Consider the following 18,353-nt stretch of genomic DNA (forward strand, 5'->3'; position numbering starts at 1 on the left):
TTGCTAATGACTCCTGCTTTTGCATTCCTGAGCAATCCCCGCCTTTGTGGGAGTGCAGGGGGGGAACCTAGGAACGCCCGTCGCAGGGACCTCCTGCAGCAGAGGCCAGAGTGACGTCGCCATGGCAACCGCTCCTGCCGCTGCCAACATTTTAATGTAATTAGATGGGCAATGTCACGGCGGGGTGTTAGGGAACCTGCTTTCTGTGCTTGGCACACTGACATAGTGGCTGCTTCTTTGGCATCCCAGCTCTGTCAGTGCACGTCTGCAAACCCCGGCTGCATCTGTTAATCCAACGCCACCCCCAGCACCGACAAACGAAAAGGAACATTTAGAAAAGAAGTCTGGAGGCTCCCTGCGCCCCTTATCTGGCTGCTGCCCTGGCTGAATCTTAGCCTGCTCTTGCATTTAGCTTCCCGTCCAGTTCAGCAAACTGGGATTTAACCATAGTAGGTTGTGGGGGCTGCCAGTGCCGCCCAGCCATGCTGCATGTCACAAGGCCTGCCACTGCCAGCCTGACAAAAGGAACAAGGACATATACCCTACAACCCCACGTTCCCTGTCATTTCAGGTCTGAGCGGTCACTTAACGGCATGTTGGAAACAGCTCCCACTAGAAGTGTGTATCACTGAAAACTTCTCATGCCACAGATCCAGTGTCTCTCCAAGTCCCAACACAAACCCGCACCAGCCTACTCTTCTCTCCCCTCCCCAGGGAGCAGCCAGCTCATAATTGCAGCTCCATCCATAAGGCTCTCCGTACAGGGGCAGCTTCTAAATTCCTGCCAGATGGCCAATCTGTCATCAGGGTCCTCCTACCTGCCTTTTTTCCCTCCTCACTGGTGCTTCTGCCTGGCTCCCCGAAAGAGCACCCACTATTGGTGGCACCCTTGATCTGAGCTTCAAGGGGCTGGGCCTAAATGCACAGTGATGCTTTGCATCAGCCGACCCTAATTTTCCCAACTGAGAAGGAAGCCAAATATCTGTCTAAAGAGTGATAAGACTCATAAGGATTTGAGCTCTCACTTCCAGATGAGCAGCAGTTCAGAGACTTGTCGGTCTAAAGTGCTACAGAGGTGGCATTGGTAGAATGTGCTTTGGATCTTTGGGAGAAGAAATAATGAGAGAGAGAGAAAGAGATGGAAAGAGCTGAACAAATAATTCACTCCCATCGATGAACTAAGCTTCTTTGGCCTTATGGAATGTCCAGGGGCCAACAGCAATTCACTTGCATTTGTTGTGCAGTCTATGTTTTTTAATTCTATAGATTAATCGTGAACAGCATTTGATACTCAGTACTCAAAATCCAAGCTGTGTCCATTAGTGGTGATTGGTCAGCCTGTCACATTTCTGTTCCCTGCTGGGAGAAGCATAACTCATCATCATTTTATGAAGATCCTGATGATCTGGATCTCTCAAGGAGAGGGAATGGTTTAAGAAGAGGTGCAAGATTAGTCTTTCTAAAGTTATCCTTCATGAAGAAGTTCAGAACTGTTTCCACTCTGAGCCAGAGGCATCTCTCATAGAAAATCTAGGCTCCTGTAAGATTTACTGTCTGGGTTTTGTTTAGTGTCCTATTGTCAAAGTGACACAGTATAATTGCTTGTGTGGTCCTAACTATGAAGGATGTGCCCAGATCTCTGTCTAGCTTGATCTTGACCTCTGTGCCAGGGCTCTGGCAAGGGGATTTGGAAACCTCTTCCCCATGCTGTGGGAAGCAGTGTCCCATCACATATAAAATAACCCATACTTTTCATGTGCAGGCTTAAAATTTGTTTTCCACAAGCAAGTGATTCAATTCAATCACTTTCTCTGAAAAAGCCAGATCACACAATAGAGGTGTGTGTGTGGCTGAAACAAATTCTAATCAGTGTTTGTAGAAAATACCTCCAGGTGTTAGTCCAGCTCTAAAAGTGGTGCCTGGTGAAAGAGAGGACATTTAAGAGACAGAACGGTGTCACACAGGCATAACTAGGCAACCCTTAAGAAAAAACAAAAACTATTTGCCCTGAAGACAGATGTACTGTCATAAAACTTAACAAGGAGAAAACAGTTTACCCAGAGTGGACTTTGCCTGCTTCCTTTCTAAAAATTATTATTGAGAAAAGAAAGCCCTGTATTTACCCTGATGTAACAGAAAGCAGAGTTTTGCGCTTTCTCAGGAGGAGAATGTATTGTGATAGGGTCAGGCCAGATGGCTATACGAGAGTAATAGAAGGCAGATATATTAGCCCCTGGCTAAGTAGGTCCCTTTTCCCTGGGTAAGGTAACAGGGAAGGTTCCAGAACAATCAGGAACCTTCTGGAGACAATTAAGACAGGCTGATTAGAACACCTGCAGCCAATCAAGAAGCTGCTAGAATCAATTAAGGCAGGCTAATCAGGGCACCTGGGTTTTAAAAAGGAGCTCACTTCAGTTTGTGGTGTGCGTGTGAGGAGCTGGGAGCAAGAAGCACTAGGAGCTTAGAGTGAGAACGCGGACTGCTGGAGGACTGAGGTGTACAAGCATTATCAGACACCAGGAGGAAGGTCCTATGGTGAGGATAAAGAAGGTGCTGGGAGGAGGCCATGGGGAAGTAGCCCAGGGAGTTGTAGCTGTCGCACAGCTGTTCCAGGAGGCACTCTAGACAGCTGCATTCCACAGGGCCCTGGGCTGGAACCCGGAGTAGAGGACGGGCCTGTGTTCCCCGCAAATCCTCCCAACTCCTGGTCAGACACAGGAGGAGTCAACCTGGACTGTGGGTTCAGAAAAACGGCCAAGCTGAGGACTGCCGTGAAGCTCCAAGGCGAGCAAATCCGCCAATAAGCGCAAGACCCACCAAGGTAGAGCAGGAACTTTGTCACAGTATATACATTGTAGATGCAAAGAAACTCCAGTTAGTTGCTTGGCTGAGGGATTATTTTGTTCATAGTCTAGGGGAAAGAATCTATTTATTTATTTTTCACCCCAATAGGCCAAATTCTGACATCCTTATTCACAAGTAAGCACAAATGCCTCCACCAGGGGGCTGAAGGGGCAAACTAAATCTGGTGATTGCAAATAGGCCTATTAAAGGCCTCCGATATTATTTCTCCAGCTGGAAGGTATGTTATGCAATGCTGTCCTACTTATATATTCACTTCATTCCTTCTGTAATTCATGCTACTTAGGAGCTGAAGCAAGAGTGATGGCTTTGATTAAACACTGTCATGTCACATGGGTACGTCGAGGTTAAAATGCCTTCCTTGTTATTGCTTGTCATTTCATTGTTGTCCCAAAATTGGTATCCACTTTGCCTGTTTCCTCATTTGTTAGTGGAAAACAGTGGGGTGAATGTTTCTGTGGACAGCTACGGTGCACATACGTGCACACATGCAACCAACCATCCTTTGGAAAGTTCTCTCGTGCTCTAGTAAACTGCAGGAACACAATGTTCTGACAGAGCTAAACAATTATCTTAAATACACACTAAAAGTAGAAACAAAGGTTATCGACAGTATTTTGACCTTGAAGCGTAGGGGGAAAAAATGCAAAAGGGAAGATTGGGGAAGGAGCATGAGAGCAAGCGTGAGCCATATACAAATAGTCATACACACAAGCCATATTTTATGCTTAGCCTTTGTGAAGACTCCCATTGCCATCAGTGGGCCTTTCTGTTAGCGACAGCGGGGAGTATATAGCACTAATTTTGCAGCCACTTCCTATGGGCCTTAATTAAAAATGTGATTTGGTCCGTTCCATAAGACCTGGCGGTGTATCAGATACATAATCATCTGGGGAAGTGTGTAACTCAGAAGAAGCAGGAGTAAGATGACTTGCACTGGGGTGGTGTCACAGACTGGTGGGAAGAAGAGGAGTACTTGTGGCACCTTAGAGACTAACAAATTTATCTGAGCATAAGCTTTCGTGAGCTACAGCTCACTTCATTGGATGCATGCAGTGGAAAATACAGTGGGGAGATTTATATACACAGAGAACATGAAACAATGGGTGTTACCATACACACTGTAAGGAGAGTGATCAGGTGAGGTGAGCTATTACCAGCAGGAGAGCAGGGCTGGGGGGGACCTTTTGTAGTGATAATCAAGTTGTGTCATTACACAAAGTAAAATTATTTCCCCATGTTTATTCTCCCCCCCTCCCCGCCCTCTATTCCTCACACTTTCTTGTCAAATGCTGGAAATGGCCCACCTTGATTATCACTACAAAATGTTCTCCCCCCCACCCCGCTCTCCTGCTGGTAGTAGCTCACCTTATCTGATCACTCTCCTTACAGTGTGTATGGTAACACCCATTGTTTCATGTTCTCTGTGTATATAAATCTCCCCACTGTATTTTCCACTGCATGCATCCGATGAAGTGAGCTGTAGCTCACGAAAGCTTATGCTCAAATAAATTGGTTAGTCTCTAAGATGCCACAAGTCCTCCTTTTTTTTGTGGATACAGACACGGCTGCTACTCTGAGACTGGTGGGAGACTCATTAGGAGGTGGCCTTAAAGACCTAGGTAGAATGGACATGTGCCCTGTTAGGGTGAAGCTTGTATGAGAAGGCATTGTGAAGTGTGAGCATTGGGGTACCTAATCACAGCTACAGAAATTCATTGTGAGGTCACAGACAGGGGATAATGACTTCAAAGGAAGAACAAGCAGCAGGGAGCAGCTCCTTTCCCCTAAGTAACAAAGAGGAGTTTTCATGCAAGCTGTCCTAACAATAATTTCTTAATAAATAAATAAATATGCAGAAATGTCACTAATTAGACTGGGTTTTTTTTGGAAGTTTCCCGAGACACAAGGCAATTTTAAAATGGTGTCCTCTAGAGTAAAGCACATTGTATTCATGCATTACAGGTCAAATTGCTACAGCTTGTGATGAAACTGAGTTTCACAGTTGGCTATTATCTGTGCATAACTCCTGGATCCACTCAAAATATGACTGTAATATTGAGAGAACACCCCCAAGACTCCCACCAAACCAGAATAAGTACAATGTGCCCTCTAATCAATTGGAAATTGATTTTAAAAAACTGATGGGGCGGTCCACTACAGGAAAAATGGTTACAAAATATTTTTGAAGGAAAGGTCATGGATATGTAGCTAACATTAAGACAGAGAAACCCCACATGATCAATATTGGTCATGTGCCTTAATTTAAATCAGCCCCTCTACCAGATGACTGGCAGATAGCTAATTTCATGCCGATATTTTAAAAAGGCTCCACAGGCGATCCTGGCAATTACAGGCCAGTAAGACTAACTTCAGCACCAGGCAAAGTGATTGAAACTATAGCAAAGAACTGAATTATAAAACACATAGGATTAACACAATATGTTGGCGAAGAGCTAACACAGCTTCTGGAAAGGAAATCATGCCTCACCAAACTATTAGAATTCTTTGAGGGTGTCAACAAGCATGTGGACAGGGGTGATTCAGTTGATGTAGTGCACCTGGACTTTCAGAAAGCCTTTGACAAGGTCCCACACCAAAGGGGATAAGAGGGAAGGTCCTTTCATGGATCAGTAACTGGTTAAAAGCTAGGAAACCAAGAGTAAGAATAAATGGTCAGTTTTCACAGTGGAACGAGGTAAATAGTGGGATCCCCCAAGGATCTGTGCTGGGACCTGTGCTGTTCGACATATTCTTAAATGATCTGGAAAAGTGGGTGAACAGTGAGGAGGCAAAGTTTGCATTCGATAAAATATTACTCAAGATAGTCCAGAGCTGGCTGCAAAGAGTTACAAAAGGATCTCACAAAATGGGGTGACTGGGCAAGAAAATAGATGAAATTCAATGTTGATAAATGCAAAATAGTGCACACTGGAAAACAATCTCAATTATACACACAAAAAGTTGGAGTCTAAATTAGCTGTTTCCACTCAGGAAAGAGATCTTGGAGTCATTGTGGATAGGTCTCTGAAAACATCCGCTCAAAGTGCAGCGGCAGTCAAAAAAGCGAACACAATATTATGGACCATTAGGAAAGGGATAGATAATAAGACAGAAAATATCAGAATGTCACTCTATAAATCCATGATACGCCCACACTTTGAATACTGTGTGCAGTTCTGGTTGCTGCATCTCAAGAAAGATATATTAGAATTGGGAAAAGGTTCAGAAAAGGGCAACAAAAATGACTAGGGGTAAGGAACGGCTTCCATCTGAGGAGAGATTAAAAAGACTAGGACTGTTCAGCCTAGAAAAGTGACAGCTCAGGGAGGAGATGACGGAGTTCTATAAAATCATGACTGGTGGGAAGAAAGTGACCAGGGAAGTGTTATTTACCCCTTCACATGACACACAAACCAGGGACCACCCAATGAAATTAATAGGCAGCAGGTTCAAAACTAACCAAGGAAGTACTATTTCACACAACACTCAGTCAACCTGTGGAACTCATTGCCAGGTGATGTTGTGAAGGCCAAATGTATAACTGTGTTAAAAAAAGAATTAGATAAATTCATGGAGGCTGGGCCCATCGATGGCTATTAGCCAAGATGGTCAGGAACACAACCCCACACTCTGGGTGTTCTGAAACATCTGAGTACTAGAAGCTGGGACTAAATCACAGGGGATGGATCACTTGATAATTCCCTTGTTCTGTCCATTCCCCCTATAGCATCCGGCACTGGCCGCTGTTCGAAGTCAAGATACTGGGCTACATGGACCATTGGTCTGACCTAGTATGGCCGTTCTTATGTTCTTGTGCCTTATCATGCTGCTGGAAGGGCTCAGATATCACAGTGATGGGTTGGTGGAAAGACAGAAGAGTGATAACAAAGTTTTAGGGAGTTTCGTTGAAAAGCTGGGATAGATGGAGTGAGGAGACCATTGCAACAGGAACTCAGGAGGATGTTAAACAGCAGCTTCTAAAGTTACACAGCGTTAAATCAGCAGAGCAACCAAGAGCTCTTAAAGAGCTGGCCATGCTCTTTTTTTTCCCTTTTTCTTTTTTTTTTGGGGAGCGATGATTCTGAATCAAAATGCCAGATCTAAACACCCAGTGGATTTAGGATCCAGATTGAAATATCCTCTGAATTTTGGAGCCAATCTTGAACTTTGCAGTTGGCTATTATCTATATGGTGGACCAAGCTAAAAATTGTGGATCTGGCCATGTCCAGACTTTTGGTAATGATAACAAGTTAAGACATTTGACTGGGATTTAGGAGATCTAACTTAAATTCCCAGTTCTCCCGTGGACTTCCTGTATAACAGAGGCAAGTCACTTAATCTTTCTGACCCCAGTACCACATGGTATTTGAGCATGTGCCTAACTAACTAAGTGTGGGAGCAGTCCTACTAGTCCCTGGTGAATTGGAACGTCAGTGTCTGACTTGTAAAATGGTGGTGGTAATATTTCCTCTCTCTGACACTTGGTGTGTCTTATCTATTGGAAACTCTTTGGGGAAGGGACTGTCCCTTACTATTTCCATGTACAGTGCCTAGCACAATGGGGTCCCAATCCCATATGTACTACTCTATCACTAAAATTAAGACTACTACTGGTTAGGGTAAATTCAGATCTGCATCCATATCTCGCTTTCCTGCCTTCTGCCTATTTGTAAATATTCTTGGTTACAAGCACCAAGAACAAACAAGAGTATTGAAGGAGACAAGAAATGGCTCTCAAAGCTAATGAAATGGGACGGTTCACATTGCAATTAAGACATGGAAAATAAGGCTGCTTGGGTTCAGTACAAAACACCTCATCAAGAAAAGCAGCTGTTGGCCACTCCAGCAGCAACAGCACCAGGCATACACATGCGGCGTTCAGAAGCAGAGCAAAGCAGAGAGGTGGCAGCAGCAAAGAAATTAAAAATATATATATTCACGACCAATGACAGCACTATCAAGATTGCAGAGGATAAAGAATCTGCAAAAGAGAAAGGCTTCAAGGATGTTAGAAAATATAGAGCAGGAGTGAGATAAAAATGCAGACAGCTGTTCCACATAATCATTTGTGCAACTGAAAAAAAAAATCCTATCATCCAAAAATCTGAATTGCGGAGTAAATTCATACATAGGGCCTGAGCCAATGGTCACTGAGATTAGAGACTTTTCTTTGAGCATTGGATCAGGTCCATAGGGTGGCTGCTACTACCAAAGGGGGCAGAAGGGGAATCATGTTACTTATTGTAGTATTTCTTATTCCAAATATAGGAAATACAGCATATCACTCAGTAACTAATGCCATGGCAAGAAAATTGTGGGTTTTTAAGTGGCCAGCAGCATTACACACACACACAAAACCAAGACAGGAATGGACTAGAGTATTTGCACAGGGCACTTTGCTTGGTCAGTGATATGACTGACCCACCCCCCACCTGTCCCAAATCACACAAAAATCTGTCAATGCCCTTGGGAAATGGGGACGGGCTAAACGACTGGTTCAAATCAATCTATATTACATTATCTCAACAGAAAGACTTGAAGGAACTACAGAACATTTTCATTAATCTTGCGTGCTCCTGCTGCATGTCATTCTAAATTGCATCAACAGCAAGACAGAGAAAGTGGTTATCGTTGGCAGACAGGAGGGAGAACAGAATGTGGGGAATCTGAGCTGGGTTTCCATCTATGTTCATTTAAAGGGAAAGGCAAGGGAACTTATTCAGCCACTCAGCTCTTTCTTTCAGCATCCAAGTAGTGTGAAGGGTTGGAGTCATCTCAGCTAAAGCCAAAGATTATGCAGAAGGGAAGTGTGAAGCCTACGGGTGTGGAGGGAAATGTCTCATGTAATTTCCCAGAAGCATCCTTTAGCCAGCCCAAGACCTGCATTAAAGCACTTTGCACTGCAGAGGTCTCTTTCCACCTGAAGGATCCCAAAGGCCTTTACAAGTATTGGACCTGATCCACTCACCTTACTTGAGGCCTGATCCAAAGACCATCTACGTCAAGGGAAAAACTCCCATGACTACAGTAGGCTTTGGGTCGGGCCCTAACAAAAGCCAATATCCCACCGAGTTATCAAAGTCAGTGAGGTTCTTCATGAGAGTAAGGTGGGCAGGACTGGCCCATTAACCCTCACAATACACTTGTGTCATGGACAGTGTCTTAGGTACGTCTACACTGGAGCTGTGTAATGTGTAATTTCCAGCTCAAGTAGACGTATACTAGCTGCCCTTGTACTTGCCTAGCATCTCAGATGGGAACATATCAGGGCAGCTAGTCCCTCCCACTGCTTATGTTGCCATACGCTCTTTTTAGCACACTAGATCTATCAGAGCTGTCACAGGCATGTCTCCTTGAGCTGGAACTTACACCTTCCAACTCCAGTGTGGACATACCAATAATGTGGAGACACACTGAAGGTAGATGTGTTTGAACTTTTTCAGTCGGAAAGATTTCTGGTTGCCCCCCCTTGGGGCTGGGGAGACCAGGAAGGAGAGGGTGACTATAAGAGGAAAAATTCCTGAAGGATTATCTCATAAAACATCAAAGTTATGTGTGATGCCATCAGCTCAAATCCAATGTCAATATCAGTATTTGCTTTAAATTTCTAGTAGGAATGACAGAGGTAGGGATTAGTACAGAATATAAATTGATACATTAAATCATTTCTGATTTAGGAATGGACAAAAAAAATGTTAGAAAAACATACCACATTCAAAATCTTGAAACTCCAACATTAGTTGTCAGACTAACTTTACACTGACTGGGTAGGTACAGCAAAAAAAAAAAAAAAATCTAGCTAATGCAGAGTTCACATGAGAAATTTTCCATGGAAAGAGTTCTGTTGAGAAAGGTAGGGAATCAAGAACAAGCTTGTAAAGCAAAGTGACTTACAATCATTGGCCTCAACCCTTCATCCCTTGTTCACGTGTAGTCCACTGAAGTCACATGAGGAAAGATCGCAGGACAGGACCTTTACATACCAAATCACTATTGGGACTTTGTATTATAAGAGCTGAGCAAATAATTCACACCAAACTTATTCAGTGGCTGTTGCCTCTTTCTGCTTATGGAACAATTGCAAGCAGATCTCAACCTCCTCACATTTGTTTGTGATTTGAAATTATTTGACAGTTTCTGTGGTATTTTTCTCCCTTTTTAATCAGTATCTATTGTGGGCAGTTTTGTGAATATACAATATTTGTTATTGGCACTGTGTAAGTTAGTTATGCTTGGTCAGGTAAGTTTCATGCTATTGTTTACGTTCCCTGGTTACCTGTGCAAACATTTTCAGTGTGAATACTTGCTTGTACAAATAATAAATTTGATTTCTGTGGACATACCCACCTACAACTTGATGTTAGCTTTCTGTAAACCTTTGTGGCAGTAAAACTCAATTGCAGAAATGTTCAGAAAGGTCCAGATTCTACTGAAGTCAATGGACATGAGTATAGCCCTAACTAATCTACTTGAAAACTCACGCAAATATTGACAGAAAGTGGTTTTTACATTATGCCTCCAGCTCTAACAGTTAGAATTTTAACATATTCTATTAATGAACTCTTGAAAGTAATAAATAACTAATAATTACAGTAGAGGGTACTCTTCAAAGCTAAAAATTAGATCTAATTTATAGGTAAAGAGCTAATGAATTTCCAAAAAATTGTTCATCCTTGTTGTTGAAATTATTACTATTGAATCAAGGTCTAGAAAATCATTTGCAGTGAGGCACCATGAAAATGATTAAAGGCTGCTAAAGACAAAATACAGATTCCCCGATAGAGTCTCTAGGCCTGTATGATGTGAAAGCTCAGTCATTTTAAGCCAATTGAGTATTTATGCTGTAGAATATGAAACCATATTTTAATTAACACAACAGAAAGTGATAGTTTGACAAAAGACAGACCAAAATTTTTAAAATCAATAAGAGACTGCTACCAGCATGAAGGAAGTGCTTTATCCGTCTAATTAGAATGAAACAGACCCATATACTCTATCAAAGGTTATGGGGGCAGGGGGGAAAAGGCAATTCCATTTTTGCAAGTGCAAAGTTATAATGTTTATGAATATTGATGAGATTGCAGGCAGAGGGATTCTGAAAAACCTGTCAACTCTTGATTGGGTAAGTTGAATCGAAAGACTCAGCCAAAGTTGTTTTGTTCCCTGACGAGCAATCACAAATATCAATATGAATAAGGAACAATACTGCAAGAAGGGAACAAGGCATAGATAATGATAATTCTTCAGGGAGAACGGCCCAGACTGAAGCTTGGTGAGAGCAAGTTCAAGTCCCCTGGAAGTCATGGGGGTAAATTCAGCAGTGCCATAAATGATAAAGTAGTGTAACTTGCTGGGATGTGGAAAGTGAATGCAAGTTAATAGAAAGGAGAATAAGATCAGTAGCCTATGTGGGGGGAATAGCGTATGGATTATAAATATTAAACCCTATTCAAATAAAAGTAAGTAAAAGAAAAGCAGTGCTGCAAACCCCCAAGCATTCAAAAATCACGAGCGAGGCCTCCAAAAATTATGAGATTGGCCTAAAATCATGAAATTCTACAGAATAAAACATTTTGGGTTCTTTCTCTTTGCTTTCCAGTGTCTGAGCCTGTAGCTTACACTTGGGTCACATTTTCCCGATTTTCTCCACAAGCATGAGGGCTAGAGTTGTGTGTGGGTGTGGGTGTGGGTGTGGGGGGAGGTTGTTTTAAATGAAAGCTGAACTTTACATAAGTTCAGGAGCTGGGGGGTTTACAAAAAAAGACAAAATATTGTGAGACTCGTGATAAAATTGTAAGAGTAGACAACACTGGAACAGTAATATTATATCTGAATTTCCCAGTCCAGTTTGACCTGCCCTCACACCACCAGACACTAGCACTGAATGCTCTAGGCTGGATACTAATCATGCCCTCAAGAACCCTCCCAAAAACCTCTTCACTCTGTCCCCACCAGCTTCTCCTCTCTCAATATCCATTCTCTCCTCCCTCCTAGTCTATCCTTCCCAAAAACCACTCCAGACTCTTCTCCGTCCCAGTTTTTCCTCTCAGTCTTCACTCCCTCTTTCATCCATCATCCCTTAGGCTACAAATTTGGCGCAGAGGTCATGGTGTTCACAGTAATTGGGAATTTGAATAGTCTGTGACCCCCACACCACTGGCTCTTTTTCCCTCCAGGTGCTGTCATAGCGATGCTCAGGCTGTCATAGCCCAGGCTGTCATAGCGATGCTCAGGTTTGGTGTGTATGTCCCTCCATAGATGGGAGACGGACGGCCAGATTTGATTGTGACTATGTGGGCCAGCTCGCACCACCAGTCAAATTTGGTCCTCCACCACTCTGGTTCTCCACCTATGGAGGGGTGGAAGTGCCAAACCTGAGTGACGCTGAGCTCACGTGGGACAGTTCGCAATACCTGGAGTGTGCAATCAGGCCCAGCCCAGCAGGACAGGAGCTGCCACTGTGGGGCAAACTCACTGTCCAGCCCTGCTCCCTAAGGGACCTCAACTCCTCTCTGCTTTCTGTGACATCCTTGTTTTCCCCCACCTCTGCCGTGACATTTATTAAAATTCACCATGAAAAGAATCATAGCCTCAACCATACCCCGCTCCTCCCTACACTTTGTCCAGCCCTCACAATCTGCCCTTGCCCTTACATCCCTTTTCACTGTTCCAGTTCCCTTGCTTCTAGCATCCTCCCTCTCCTATTCCACCTTGCAGCACCTCTGCTTTTCGTCCCTCAGAAGCCCCGTCCCATTTTCCTGTCACACCTCTCTTCCTTCGTGGTTCCCTCTTCTGTTGTCCTCCATTGCTGTTTGCCCCTATGCCACTTTCTCTGGCATGCTCTACAGGTACCATAACATCCATCTGAGAATAGCTCTGGTGTTTCCCCTAGTCTCCTTATCCACACCAGAATCCATTTCTTCTTCCCACCAGGCAGAGCCAGGTCCAACAGAGCCCGTTGGCCTGTTTGACAGGGGGGCTCCAGTTATTCAGAGTTGTGAGAGGGAGAAAGAGGATGGAGAGGAGGTTCTGGGGAAGGGACAAGCCTCTCCCTTGTGAGCTAAAGAGCAATTCCCTCCATTGTGGGAAAGTAGCAGGCTTAGCCTGTACGGGGAGACTTTGGCAAACCAGTAAAGTGCCTGAAACCACTATGGCTTATTACTAAAAGCAGCCAAGTCAGCAGGCTTAGCTTAACCAAGGCAGGAGGGGGAAGGAGATTTTGGGTGACCCCGCGTCCTTCCTTATAAGAATTGTGTTGAAGTTGCTGATACATGCATCTTAGAAGAGCAGGATGTGCCCCAGGAATGTCTATTGGGACCTCAAGGCTGCAAACTCTGGAAAAACCCACACCTGGTTAATCGATAATCAGAAGGAACCTCTCGCTTGACCATTGAAACTGCTTACTTAACAAGTTTTGCTTTAAAGGACATGTCATTCTATTACTAATGTATAAATAAGGGCGAAAAGTTTGAGGTGGGGGACTCTTCAGGACTGGACTCTCTCTCTCTCTGGATGCATCTTGTGTTTCCCAGCAGCAGACGGGCTGCTGCTATGCCACTCGAGAGCCACGCTCAGCTTTGGTAATTATCAAGGGTTGGGGGTGTTTTACTAACCTCTTGCGGACGTGTGTATAAGTGCTTGAGACTAAGTAAAGTTTAGCTTTAAGTGAAAGCACTCTTGTGTTGTCCTGTTTGTGCCAGCCATCTATCAGTCGGACGGCCGTGTCTCCCCTGATTTATTTCCTGACATCACCTCACGCAGAGTAAAAGTTACCAAGAGCTTTGGGTTGAAAGATCTTTGGGTAACAAGCCCCGCCACTAGAGAGAGTTATGTGATCATTAAGCCACGTGGCATCCCATGGTGGCATTTCTAGAGAGCTCCTTTGGGGCAGAACAGCACTTAAATTCTCAGGATCATTTGCTTCCTCAACACAAAGTTTGAGGATGATAAGAAATCCCTCTGACCACCTACTTTTCCTTGCGAACATCTCCACAGCAGGTGCCCATTCAATTGATTTTTACAGGTGGGCTATTGGAGCTGGACTGTTCCAAAGAATTAAAAAACAGGTCACCTAGGTACCTGCTGTAATGTCACCTCCAATGTCATCAAATCACTAGCCTAGACTCCTCTGCTTCCTGCTCAGGTTTGGTACAGCATACATAATAGCAGAGCTCTCTCTTTCTGCTGGACTCACCAGCACGCTTCACATTCAGTTTACAGCTTTTACACTAGCTCTTTCGGAAGGCACAAATGATTTCTCAGCAATAAAATCCCCAGTGGACACATCTGTTGGCTCGGGTAAGTAATGCAAATCTATATATTATTTATCATTTACACTTTAGAACCCTGCAGTTAAAAGCACTTCTCTCATTTTGCTTGTTTTCCTCCTGCTGGTATCGTCTCAGGATCACTTTGACTCTAATTCCGCCTGAATGCGCCAAGTGAAAATAAAACCTTTGACAAACAAGCTTTATTCAAAACTCGCCATTCCCTATGTTTGTACAAAACTATCATTATACAAATCTGTTTGCTTAGCTCCAGGCATATTGCTGGGGGGGAAACCTGCGCCTTTGTCCTTTTACATATAAGCTCACAGAGTGAAGAACATGAGAAAGTGGTCGCATTTTAGCCACAACCCTCTTTTTTCAAGGTCTTCCTTAAAACTAACAAGTCTTCCCCAAAAAAGTTCTCCTTGCACAGCAGTGTTGGCTAATTAGACCCAATAAAAATATGGGGGAAAACGTTTCCCAGTGTTCCCTACTTAAGCACACAGCATTTCCTTACATCCCATTCCCAATGGTTTGTTTCCTTTTTTGACAATAAGCCCCTAAGTAAGTGCTCGGACCTTGTCTCCTGACCACTCTATAAAGTAACTCACTATTGGTGCTATACAAGTAATAAAGAATATTTAAAACACACAGTGTTAAATATGAAAAAAATATGGTTAAGTATTATTATTTTAACTGAAGCCAACACAGTATGCATCTTTGTCCACCTCTACCCATCATTTGTAACAATGCCCCTGCTTGGCTCATCTGTGGAGACTGACCCATACATTCTGGATCTCGAAGCATGAGTCTCTACTATAGTAGGAAGAGAGTCTGAGACATAAGCCCTTCTATCAGAGGCCTGGTATGAGGCAGGACCTGCTTACAGAATTTGGCAAGAACAGGGCTGATAGTTCAGAAATACACATTCCGAAGATGTGCTAGTCACAGAGTGCTCATGCAAACACATCCTGATATCAAGTGGTACCAGAACATGCCGATATTAAGCATGGTACAAAAACATTCCCCAATGATAACAGAAACACACTGACCCCTCCTAAAAGACAAGGTCAGGATGATAGTAAGTAAGAAAGATGTTTTGATTGAACCAACATGTACAAAATGCAGGGTGATAACTACTGCTTGAGCTAAAGAACCAGAGTTCAAAGGCAATAGCAGACTCATATACCTCTATGTGGGGTCAAAAAGCCACGCTGTGTTAGCTTGACTTACACTGTTATTTACAATGTAGCAGAATTCCCAATCAAAGATAGAATCCCTGATGTGCTAGGTGCTGTATAAAATGACAACATCAAAGAATCCTTATACCAGCAAGTTCACCAGCCTGGGATGTTGAGATACAATAGGGGAATGAAACCCAGACTGAAGGGGTAGGTGCAAGTACGTAGGGGGAGCAGGAGCAGTCAGAGATGGGAGATAGGAGTTATAGTAAAATAGGCATGTACTGTATAAATCAGCAATCTTCAAAGCCCAACCTATGCCTACAAAACCATGGGCGTCCAGAAGTCAGACTTTGATGGGTTTTGGGTGCTTAAGTCACTTGGCCCCACTGGAAGTCCCAGACTGACTCCCCAGGCGTGCCTCTGCAGAATTGTTCAGTAGTCAAATTTAAAACTAGACATACATTTACGTTACAAAGAAATGAAGCTGCAAGGTGTTACAAAACTCACCGTCCCAGAGCACCCCCGGCATTGCAGCAGCTCTGCCTCCAGACAGCCAGCAACGCCTTCAGGCTGCTGTGGTAGCTCAATGCCGTGACTATGACAGGACTTCCAGCCAAGCTTTATCCCAGTCTCCAGCCAGCGCCTGGCTCTGCTTTCCCCATTCCCAGGTTCCTTTCCAGCTCTCTCTTCAGCCCCTCCTAGGCTCCATTAGGTGAGGATCCCTGCACTTTCCTGAGCAGCCACTCCCAGGCCTTCCTGCCTGGGATCTGCCACAGGCCCCTCTGCCTCAGGCTCTCCTTTCCAGCCAGCACATGATTCTTTCCTCCTTTTAAGTCCCAGACCCTGCACAGGTGGAACAGCATGGAGTTAACGAATAGATCTGACTGGCCCCAGGCTTCCAGGCATTTAAAGGGGTAGGACACCATATTACAAGGGGGGGAGGGGAGGAACCAGACAAGTATAATCTCTAGACCAGATCTGCAAAGGGACTTAGGCACTTTGCCAAAGCCCCACTCTGCTGCCACCTAAACCTGTAGGCATCCAAACTCCCTTGGTGCCTAAGCTTTTACTGTAAAGGTTCCCCTAGGAACTACCTCTGGGCATGCACACTGCTGCCTCTCTCTAGACATCCAGACACCTATCTCCCGCCTGCGATCCACAACCCAGGGGAAGACAGTCACTCCTCTGCCTGACTTGCGTGCAGGGCCTAATCCAGTAGGTGTGCTCAGAGGCCGACTAACTCCACACAAAATGCCTGAGGAAAGAGGGGATGTTCGGGCAAACATGTGAGTGGGTGGATGGCGGGGGCGGGGGGGAAGACTTCTGTTCAAATCCCTTCTGCTCATCAGGTAGGGGGGAATTGAATTGGGGTTTCCCACATACCGGATAAGTACCCTAACCTCTGGGCTAAAGGTTATAAAGCCCCCCACCATCACTGGGAATCCCACCATGACCACCACGACCATTTCATTCTCGCAAGAAACCATGGAATAATTTGTGCATCTTGTGGCAAAGTGTATTGAATGTTGATGGGAGATACCGCACTAGGACCAGTGACGCAGTATCCTCTTTCTCATTTCCAGATAATCAGCACCAATGTTATTTTTTGAGTATGAGGCTTTGATGGATCCGGATCTGGAAAGGAGAGTCACCTGTAATCAACACGTTAAATGAAAGACTTGACAAGCTTGCCACTGAAAAACAATCACGCCCAGTAAAAGCTTAATTCCATATCTATAAGTCCTTTAGTGTAATCAGTGTTCACCAGCAACTGAAACACTTTACTCAGAGATTTTTTAAAATTCCAGAAATACGGATGCATTGTATTGTGCGACGAGTTACAGAAGGCACAAGCAAATTAACATTAAAGCCTTCAATCCTACAAATGCTTATGTAGGGACTAAACTTTAAGCTCATCTGTAGTTCTATTGACTTCAGTGACACTATTCAAATGCTTTAAGTTGATCACATTCATAAGTGTTTCCAGGGTCTTAGTCATTTTACTTCTGAGATACCTAGGAGCGGTTCATGAATTCAGTGATCCCTGGATTCTGATGCTGCTGTAGCTGTCACTGACGTTGCATGACACCTAGTAATTATAGACTGCTGTCAAACTAGTAACATCCTCAATAGCACAGAAGTGAATGCTTGAACTTCATTGTGTCAGGCAGACAAACATACAGCTCTAGGGCAAAGAAATGAACTTGAACGAAAGTAGGCCAAATCCTGCTCTCCTTTGCACACACTGGAGGGGCTGCATGGGTTGCCCTGCCAATGGAATTGGGTGAGTTTCGTCAATATAGCAGCATAGAGCCTTTTGCAAAGCTCCTGTGGATGGAATCCAAATGCACAATTTAAATTTTAAGGGGCCTATCCCCAGCTGGGGTGCATCAGTGTTCTTCCACTGAAGTCAAAGGAGTATTTCAATATATACCAGCTGAGGATCTGGATCTAAATGATTCGGTTGTTTCAATTATTCCACCACATTCCCCTCTTAGTCCCCCAGACAGCACACATTAAAACTATTTTTTTAAATAAATGGGGAAATTGTATTCCTTCCCTCGCCCAGTCTTCTCATGGATCAAAAGAAAAGTGATGGAATTTTGCTCAAACCATATGGCAGAGATCAAACGGGAAATTTCAGCCCCAAAGGTGAATGATAAGTATTTGAAAACTGGGGCATTATGAAAAAAATTGTTCTGTGACCTTAACTTGTAGTGGTAAGGATAAAGTAACCTCTATAATGGGGCCAATCTGTCATCGTCATTGGGAGGAGGGTACAGAAAACTGAGCTACTGTATTTTATTCCAAGTCTTGACAATTGGCAGACAGGATTTGCCAGCCACTCTGCCAATAAATTCATGGATAGGGCACATTTGTTACTGACACTTCATTTTTCTCTGCTTCTTTTATTGACAACAGCTCCAGGGCTGAGTAGCAAATTACTCAGATGTTGAAAGATGGAATCAGAAGAGAACAGGCCTAACCTGGCTCACACAGCCAGTGCAGCCCCAGTGATTTCAGTGAAGGCAGGGC

The 18,353-nt window shown here is 44.0% G+C and overlaps 2 long non-coding RNA genes across 4 annotated transcripts in view; one reads left to right on the forward strand and one right to left on the reverse strand.

Annotated features, from left to right (window-relative positions):
* The window catches only part of LOC119567087, a 110,012-nt gene extending 93,867 nt beyond the window's left edge, over positions 1-16,145 (reverse strand). For all 3 annotated transcript variants that reach the window (XR_006283784.1, XR_006283785.1, XR_006283783.1), the window contains exon 1: positions 15,825-16,145. This is a non-coding gene — a long non-coding RNA (uncharacterized LOC119567087). The remainder of the gene's footprint in view (positions 1-15,824) is intronic.
* Positions 13,317-17,030, forward strand: LOC119567068. The gene is made up of 3 exons (XR_005226786.2): positions 13,317-13,446; positions 14,080-14,164; positions 16,901-17,030. It is a non-coding gene; the product is annotated as an uncharacterized LOC119567068 (long non-coding RNA).
* Positions 17,031-18,353: the final 1,323 nt, after the last annotated feature.

Source organism: Chelonia mydas, chromosome 9, assembly GCF_015237465.2.
Source record: "Chelonia mydas isolate rCheMyd1 chromosome 9, rCheMyd1.pri.v2, whole genome shotgun sequence".
NCBI lineage: Eukaryota > Metazoa > Chordata > Testudines > Cheloniidae > Chelonia > Chelonia mydas.